The 9,864-nt window shown below is 41.1% G+C and overlaps 1 long non-coding RNA gene across 1 annotated transcript; it reads left to right on the top strand.

Moving 5' to 3' along the window:
* The first annotated feature begins 492 nt into the window (after positions 1-492).
* On the top strand, positions 493-9,276 carry LOC125312891. The gene is made up of 3 exons (XR_007196967.1): positions 493-503; positions 2,881-2,886; positions 8,890-9,276. It is a non-coding gene; the product is annotated as an uncharacterized LOC125312891 (long non-coding RNA).
* The last annotated feature ends 588 nt before the right edge of the window (positions 9,277-9,864 follow it).

The raw sequence follows: 9,864 nt of genomic DNA, 5'->3' as shown, positions 1-9,864 counted from the left end.
TTGACCGCATGTATGCATATACATATCCGTCGTTCCAACATCCGGTGGAGATTGGTATGAGGATTGAAGGAATTATCCCGAGAGTCAGAAGGGAAAGGCAGAGGTGTCTGGATGAAGAAAATGCCACGTTGGTGAGGCCAGGTCCGTAACATAACCCCGAAGATGTTCATAAGGATGAAATGATCGGGATGGTAGATACCCCGATTCGTTTCGTGATTGATTTGAACAAAATTGATAGCTGGGAGTTGGAAGCTTCTAGTTCAGAAAAACCGTCAACATTTAAGTCATCACAAGAAGAGATCATACCGGTAAAGATAAAGTTGCCGCCCGTAGAAGAATATAACTCGAAGGCAGTGCATTGGGACTACGGAACAGGCGAGATTGACGCCATAATGAGATCAGGAAGGTGTTATCCACTAAGAGAGGCGGATTTTGAAAAAAAGGTCCCGACTGCAGAAGAAGTTGAGAAGTTGCAATCGGTCGTAAGGACCGGTGAATATGAGGTCGTTGACCAACTGCGGAAAATGCCTGCGCAGATTTCCTTATTAGATCTCTTCAAGAATTCCCAAAAGCATAAGAATGCCCTCTTGAAAGTGCTGTATGAGGTGCATGTTCCGGAAACAATTAACGAAGTTCAACTAGGGGACTTCGTAGTTGCTATCCTCTTGAAAGACCAGATATCCTTTTCGGATGAAGATTTCCCGAAAGAAGGGTGAGTCCACAACAAAGCCCTTTATGTTGCTGTGAGGTGCCACGGGAAAGAGGTTCCTCACGTTCTGATTGATAACGGTTCTGCCTTCAACCTATGTCCTCTGGGCACTTTGAGAAGCTTGGGGATAAATGAAGACCTCGTCAGGACATCTAAAGCTACCATTCGGTCATTTGATGGAGTCTCTAAAAATGTTGTAGGAGAGATCGAGCTGGACATTGACATCGGACCGGTAACTTTTTCTATACCGTTCCAAGTACTGGACATTCCTAGTGCCTTCACCTTGCTCCTGGGAAGACCATGGATTGATGTGTCCGGAGCGGTACCTTCCTCCCCGCATCAAAAGTTAAAATTTGTGGTTAAGGGTCGGTTGATCACCGTCCATGGCGAGACGGGACATCGAGCCGCTTTAAAAGGGATGGTTCCATACGTCGAGCCTTCAAAGGAGGAGGAGCCGAGTTATCATACCTTCGACATTGTATCTGTCATGCATGTATCGCCGCATGCAAAAATAGCTGCACCAGAGCTTTCGAGACCTGCGACTATGGCGGGAAAGGTGCTACTCTCGAATGGATTTATTCCAGGTGCCGGATTAGGGAAGTACGGTCGGGGAATCCTTAACCCTCCGAATTTGAGCTCAAATGACCACAAGGTTGGTCCGGGTTATAATGGAATAGTGAAGAATAACACGGGTCGAGGCCGAGGTCGAAACAAATGTTATGGAGACCGTGGAGGCCGTGGACGCCAAGGTGGCCGTTTTGTAGGCACCAATGCATGGAAAGCTAGAGGGAAGATATTTAAGAATTCCTTATTCAAATTATTCTCTAAAGGAGGCAAATGGCTGGAAGACGAGGACATCTCCGAGGATGCAGAGCCGGACTTATTCAACCCATTCCTGGATAATCGTGTGAATGTGATCATTGAGTGGCTGGATGATGATTTCCCCACCCCGGAGTAAAAGGCTCTTTTCGAACTTTATCTTTTAATGCATTTTGATTACTGCATTCGTTTTTAATTCCTTTCTTCTTTAGCACCCTTTGGATCTCATACTATGATCCAAGAAGTGCAGATCTGTATTGCTTTTAGTTGCATCTATTAATGAAAATCATCACAAATTTGATTACGGACATATGGAGCAACGGATTGGTCCGATGATGACAATTGATTCTACCATGAGACTTGAGGCCCGATCCGCCATATGATCTTGGGTTTTAAATAGCTTTTGAGAATCGGGATGTCCGGAAGATTGTGGGACTAGTTCTCCTTTCTTTGTCTAAAAATTGGAATTTGAAAAATGTCTTCATGATAAAAATCATGCATTCTTCAATTTTATCATCTTTGAATACTAACCTTTCATGGTGCATTTCGGGCATGTCATCACACCCATACATAACAAGTTAATATGTGACTTAGATCAGCTCGATGATTATACATGCGAAGTTGATATAGAAGAGGTTGATGTGAGCGATATCAAGAAAGAATGGTATTGTTTTGAAGAATCTAAACCCCCTATCTCTGAAGAACCCATCACTATTAATTTGGGAGATTCTGATTGCGTCAAAGAAGTGAAAATAGGAGGACACCTGTCTCAGGTAGATGTTTTAAGAATGACAACATTGCTCGGGGAATATCAAGATATTTTCGCCTGGTCATATGCTGACATGCCGAGTTTAGATCGTGAAATTGTGGAGCATGTTTTGCCCACAAATCCTTCTTGCACACCAAGAAATCAATCGCCCAAAAGAATGAATCCCGAATTGGCAGATAAAATCAAGGAAGAGGTGATGAAGCTCCCGAAAGTTGGATTTATCGAGGCGGTCCCATATGCTGATTGGGTCGCCAACATCGTACCAGTAAAGAAGAAAGACGGGAGAATTAGAATATGCGTGGATTATCGGGACTTGAATAAAGCCAATCCGAAAGATGATTTTCCCTTACCGCACATTGATGTACTCGTCGATAGTACCGCGGGCTTTGAATTATTCTCCTTTATGGATGGATTCTCGGGATATAATCAGATCATGTTGAAGGAAAAAGATAAGATCAAGACCTCATTCACTACACAATGGGGAACTTTCTGTTACAAGGTAATGCCCTTTGGATTGAAAAATGCAGGGGCAACATATCAGAGGGCTATGGTGACCCTTTTTCATGACATGATACATAAGGAGATTGAGGTCTATGTGGACGATATGATTGCCAAGTCCAAGCCTGGAGAAGACCATATTAAAGTGTTGAAGAAGTTATTTGATCGATTGAGAAAATACAAGCTTAAGTTGAATCCTGCGAAATACGTATTTGGCGCAAGATCTTGAAAGCTGCTAGGGTTTGTGGTGAGCAATCGTGGTATTGAAATTAACCCTTCCAAGATCAAGGCTATATGGGAAATAGGGACTCCTTCTACTTTTAAGGCGGTAAGGGGCCTACTTGGAAGATTGAATTACATATCCAGATTTATATCTCAACTATCAGAAACGGCTAAACCCTTTTTCAAGCTCCCGAAGAAAGGCGCAAAAGTCAAATGGGATTCAGAATGTCAACAAGCATTTGAGAAGATCAAGGAATATTTGGTACAACCCCCAGCACTAGTACCTCCTATCCCTAACATTCCTTTAACTCTATATCTGATCGTTAATGACGAATCCTTGGGAGCTTTACTTGCCCAAACTAACCCCAAGGATCGTAAAGAGCGGGCCATATATTATTTGAGCAAAAAGTTCACAACATCTCAAGTCAAGTACCCAAGAAGGGAAAGGACTTGCGTAGCATTGGTTTGGGTCCTCCACGATTGAGGCAGATACGCTGCATTATCATATAGAACCGGTCACCGAGAATGACCCCATCAAATACCTTTTGGAGAAACCAACATTGTTAGGAAAGATGGCTAAATGGCAAATACGCTTTCGAGTTCGATATCAAAACCTCTTCCCAAAAGTCCGTCAAGGGAAGAGCAATTGCAGACCTGCTAGCCGAGAATCCTCCTAAAGACGTTTCAGAGCAAAACAAGGGAGGTCAAATCCCGAACATATCCGAAGACAAATGGACAATGTACTTTGATGGCGCAGTGAACCTCACTGGATCGTGTACTAGGGCAGTTCTGATATCCCCCGAAGATCAACATTATCCAGTTTCGGCCAAGTTGGTATTTCCATGCACCAACAACATTTCCGAATATGAAGCCCGCATACTTGGATTACAATTGACCATATCATTAAAGGTGAAGAAGCTACTGGTATATGGAGATTCCATGCCGATTATCTTACAAACCCAAGGGGAGTGGAAGACAAAGGATCCCAAACTTATTCCTTATCATAAGTACCTCGAGGAACCGATCTAACATTTTGAGGAGATCACTTTCGAGTATCTACCAAGAACTCAGAATCACTTTGCGAATGCTCTGGCCACATTATCGGCCATGTTACAAGTGCAAGATGGCCTCGAGATAGGGCCGTTAAGGATTGACATCCTTGAGCAACCCGCATATTGCATGGTCATTGAAGAAGAGCTCGATGAAGAACCATGGTATCATGACATCAAGAACTACATACCGAAGGGTGAATTCCCACAAGATAGTCAACCGGAAGATAAAAAGTACATCAGCAAGATGGCATCTAAATTTTTCCTCAGCGGACGGATCCTATACAAGAGATCCTTTGACTCGATCCTATTGAGGTGCGTAAACTCGAAAGAAGCAAATCTCATTATGAAAGAGATTCATGAAGGGGAATACGGACTACATATGAATGGTCACCTCCTCGCCAAGAAGATTATGAGACTCGGATACTATTGGATGACTATCGAATCAGATTGCAACCGGCATGTTAGATCCCGTCATCAATGTCAGGTATACGGCGACAGGATAAATGCGCCACCAACCGAGCTACATCAAATGTCAGAACCTTGGCCACTCTGCATGTGGGGAATTGATATGATTGGCCATATCAACCCAAAGGCCTCCAACGGACATCGCTTTATTCTGGTGGCTATTGATTATTTCACCAAATGGATTGAAGCTAGCTCATATGCCAATGTTAATGCGAACAGCGTGGCTAAATTCATCAAGGGGGATATCATCTCAAGATACGGAGTTCCAAGAGCCATCATTACGTATAATGGCTCCAATCTGAACAACAAGGTAGTCGATCACTTATTGGAACAATTTAAAGTACGACACCTTAATTCTTCACCTTATCGCCCACAAATGAATGGAGCTGTGGAAGCGGCAAATAAGAACATCAAGAAGATATTGGCCAAAACTGCCGAGAAATATCGGGATCGGCATGAGAGATTGCCATATGCTCTCATGGCTTATCGAACTTCAATTCGTACCTCAACCGGGGCAACTCCCTACTCTTTGGTATATGGTATGGAAGCAGTCCTACCGGTAGAGGTGGAAATCCCCTCTTTAAGGATCCTGTCTCGAGTTGAACTCTCAAGAGATGAGTGGAACCGACAGAGACACGAACAATTGAATTTGATTGATGAAAAGCGATTAAAGGCTATCTGTCATGGTCAAAGCTATCAGAAAAAAGTGGCCAGAGCTTTTAACAAGAAGGTTAAGCCCGGAAATTTTGAAACAGGGATGCTAGTTGTGAAGAAAATGCTCCCAAATGCCCAACACCCAGGAGGCAAGTTTACGCCAAATTATGAAGGCCCCTACGTGGTTCAGAAGGTCTTATCCGGGGGAGCTCTTATACTTGTAAACATGGATGGGGAAGAATTGGCAAGTCCAAGAAATGCAGACGCCGTGAAGAGATATTATCCTTGAAATAAAATTGAGCTTCAAAGCGATTGATGAGCAGATTTGAGTCACATAAAGTTTTGCATTCGCATGACACTTGCATACATGCATTTGCATACGTTTGTGTTTTGCGGGTGAACCGGGAATCATGAAGAACTTCGCAGAGAAACGGGAGTCAACATCCGAAGGAGACAGGAGGAAGTCGCTTCGGGATTTGAAATTTTGAATATCTTGAATTAATTGATTCCTTTTGTTTTTACAGGAAACGGGAGTCAATATCCGAAGGAGACAAGAGGAAGTTGCTTCGGGATTTGAAATTTTGAATATCTTTAACTGATTGTTTCCTTTTGTTTTTACAGGAAACGGGAGTCAACGTCCGAAGGAGATGAGAAGAAGTTGCTTCGGGATTTGAAATTTTGAATATCTTTAACTGATTGTTTCCTTTTGTTTTTACAGGAAACGGGAGTCAACGTCCGAAGGAGATGAGAAGAAATTGCTTCGGAACTTAAAATTTTGAATATCTTGAACCGATTGTTTCCTTTTGTTTTTACAGGGGATAAAAGTCAATATTTGAAGAAGACAGGTTTGAGGTTCTCCTCCTTTACAAAGTATTTTCATATACCGTCGTGCTTGAAATTGAAAAACTTGGATTTGTAGAGCCACAAGGCCCTTTCAAAGAGACATTCCTTTACAAGTTTCAGAAACATCTTTTGAATATATCTTTTGATGAGAACATTTTGCAAACGATAAATTTTGATAAAAACGCCCTGAGTTTCTATAAAAAGGGCATGTTTTGAAAGTTTTTCAAAAGAATGGTCCTTCAGATGAAAAGAGGCAAACATTATCCTCAAACACGTCCCCGATACACTTGAATGATGAGTGAGAGTGATAGAGCGAAAGAGCTTAATCTCGGGACGTAGGGATCATTCGCGGTGATTACATGGATTGAAATGATGAAAGGCATTCCCATTTCAAAATCATCCATACACATTTATACCCCTTGATAACCAATCCGAGCCAAAAAGGGAGAATTTTATGGATATAACCCTATCAAGAACCACCCCACACCGGGGCATATTTGGAGGTTCAGTGGATGATTCCTTGGAGAAAAGATCAGGTAAGACTTTATTGTACTAACTCGCATCAATCTTTTTGTGATAGCTTCAGGTGATTTCTAGCAGAGACTTGGAACACCTCAAAGTGAAGAAAAGCATTTCATTTCTATATAATAGTTACATGTTAGGGATTTCGGTTGTATTTTCAATTTCTTATTTAATTAATGGCAAAGACGTATTTATTCATTTGTCGAATTATTTACTTATATGAATAAATTCCATGAGATCAGTTGTGACTGGACCTATTCTTGAGACGTTAAGAATATGTGTGACGGGTTCACAGTTAAACCGAATCTTTAAAATGTTCTCGATCAATGGATCATTGAAAGGATATCAATGACCCCGTTGAGATCGGTGTGTTCTTGACTTCATAATTAAGTATTGGATACTTAAAGGAATGACGAGTCACAAGTCATTGGGTATTGCGATGCCCGAGCTAGAACACAGGTGCTTGTACTGGACAAGTTCACCGAACGTGACACGCGTTGAACGATTAGCGACATGGAACCTTTTAGCATGGTCAATGTCTAATTGTTCTTGCTTTGATCTTGTGTAAATAATCCTTAGACCCGAGGCACAGTGTTGACTTGTGTGTTGGATGGCTATGGTTCACGAGGACGCATATTGACGGTTCATCGATCCGTCTCTGTACTTGATGGTCACAGTTCATGCACATACGAAGTCACACGTGTGCGCAAAATGGAATCTGTCTCCTTGTCACATGCAAGGTATGATATCCTATGCAATTTAATTATGACAATGCATTGAAATCCTCGGCCGGGGTTATAACCGAGAATGAAATGTTCATGTCTCGTTTGAATGCATGTCGATTAAATTTGTGCATATGATCGAATCGGTGACTTGACAAATATTCCATGGTCTTTGTTCGATCGGGATATAGTAAGACAGAGGGATTGAATTACACTGTAGTCAAAGCCGACAGGTTCATTATGTTCTTAAAGCATTCACACTGCCTGGGTAGCCATGACATATTGCTAGATGTCACTCATGGCTTGTAGGACCCGGAGATTGATCGGGACAATCAATTCTCTTGGATGTTCTAATGTGTTAGTGCATGTCTTACTACTAGCTCAATGATGAACCTAGGAATGTCACACGCCATAACCAATTCATGATGACATTGAACGGAAAGATGATATTGCAAATATGTTTGCAATCACGACTATTGAATTAGTCGGACTGAAATTAGATTAAATATGATTTAATTTAATTTTTTATTTTTGGTCATGGGCTATGTGCATATGATGCACACGCACGTCCTAAATCGACACATATTGATGTGCCCAAAATTGCACACATGCTGGTATATATATATATATATATTGTTTTTGTCTTTATATATATATATATGTATGATATATTATATATATATTGTTTTTAATAATAATAAATATACTAATAAAAAAAAAATTTTGCACGTAACACACGGCCAGCATTTTTGCTGGCCATGTGCACGCCTCACACGATCAACAATAGTTGTTGACCGTGGGGCGTGGTGCACGTTGCACACACGATCAGATCGTGTGTGCCGTGCAAACGGTTTCTCCGTTTTTCTCTTCGTGCGCGAGTGTAAAAAACAGTTTTTGCGCTCTTAGTGTGTGTGCCATTCTCGTGGGCTGTTTTAGAGAAAAAGAGTTTTCTCGCGTGTGCGTGTGAAGAGGTAAAAGAGAGATTAAAAATACTCTCTCACTTTTCATACGAAAGACCAGAAATTTTTGAGAGTTGTGAGAATTGATTCCACAGGATTGCTAGCACAATTAAGGTGGTGATTTTCGCGAGTTCATCTTTCCGTTCGACATTGCGATTGGTGGTGTGTCCGAACTAGAGGCTGGACACTTGTGGGGCTCGGTTCGAAGAACGTCCGAACCTTTTTCATTTCAAGCACGCTTCAAGAGGTAATCCGTCAAACCCCTTCGTTGCATATGATTTTTCGATTGAAACGCACGAACTACGCCTCCGGAGATACGTGTATAGGTTTTTATTTACTTCCGCTGCGTATTTTATATGATTTATTTGCCTATGCATGTTACGCAAATCCCAACAATGGTATCGGAGCCAATCCTTAGGCGTTTTCGTGCGTTTAATTGATTTTAGTTTGTAGTGATTTTTGCGATGCTATGGCCAATTTATTTTTAGAGAATTGTTCTTTTTACGTGGCCGATAGAAGTTGATTACTTTATTCGATAAATTAATCAACGTAGCAAAAATTGAGGCTAAATCAATTTTGAATCGAAAATCTGTAATTATTTTATATTATGTATGAATTCTGCAAAATGATTCGCGACTATGAATCAAGTGGCGAGAATGCTAATGCCGCTTAGAATTACGCACGTGAAATTTGTTTCGCCGACGTTGATTTCTTAACGTGGCTTGCGTTGCTCTACCATGAATATGATTAAATGCATAATTTTATTTGTGCCTTCCGAAGCTTTAAATTACGAATTTATTGCTCACGTGGAAGGGTGGTGATCATGGAAAAACCCCTAATTAATGTGATTGATATATGATTGAATGTATGATGATTACAGGTATTTTTGGGGTTGTAATTATTAAATGGAGGCTGCGTCCTTCTTTTATTTTTCATGTAATTTTTATTTTTAGCGTAATTTAGCATAGTCAATTGTTGATATAAATGCTACGAGAATTACGTGGAGGAGCCGTTAAACCGGAGAGCTCTATGGGCCCGGTTCGTGAAGAGTTCAAGGAACCAAGACGAAGCGAGAAGCGAATCTCCAATATTAAAATATTAAAAATGGTTAAATGTGGTCTCATTGGCTCAAGACCCATTAAGCCATAATTCCATGATCACCACGTAGGATAGATGTTTATGCGTTTGACATCTATTTATTTATTGTGTTTTATGAGCATGTTAAACCGGTTAATGTGCAAAGTGAGACCTTTAATAATGACCACAACCTCCTTAAAATAATATTAAGTCGTAACGGGTTTCGGACTCGTGGCCTTCCGTCGTCGTGGTTTGATCTTATATTATAGTGGTTGATTGACCGGCTATGGATACATAGGGGTCAATTGCCATTCATAATAATGGACCACTCCATTAAACATATGATGTTGTGGGGTTGGAGCCAAACGATTTCCAATAACTGTTAGGTGAGGGGATCGTTTGCGTTTTCAATACTTGCATGAGACGATAGGTTAGACTTGACTATGATCATGAGGTCAATAACCGTCAGGTGAGACTTTCATGGTCTAGAGGCCGAAATTATGATTGGGACTCGCATATGATGCGTTGAATAAGTTGATTCACTCACCAAGTT

The sequence above is a fragment of the Rhodamnia argentea genome, chromosome 11 (genome assembly GCF_020921035.1).
Source record: "Rhodamnia argentea isolate NSW1041297 chromosome 11, ASM2092103v1, whole genome shotgun sequence".
NCBI classification, from domain to species: Eukaryota; Viridiplantae; Streptophyta; class Magnoliopsida; order Myrtales; family Myrtaceae; genus Rhodamnia; species Rhodamnia argentea.
The sequence above is the reverse complement of the archived record's forward strand: the minus strand, read 5'-3'. Positions and strand labels throughout refer to the sequence as shown.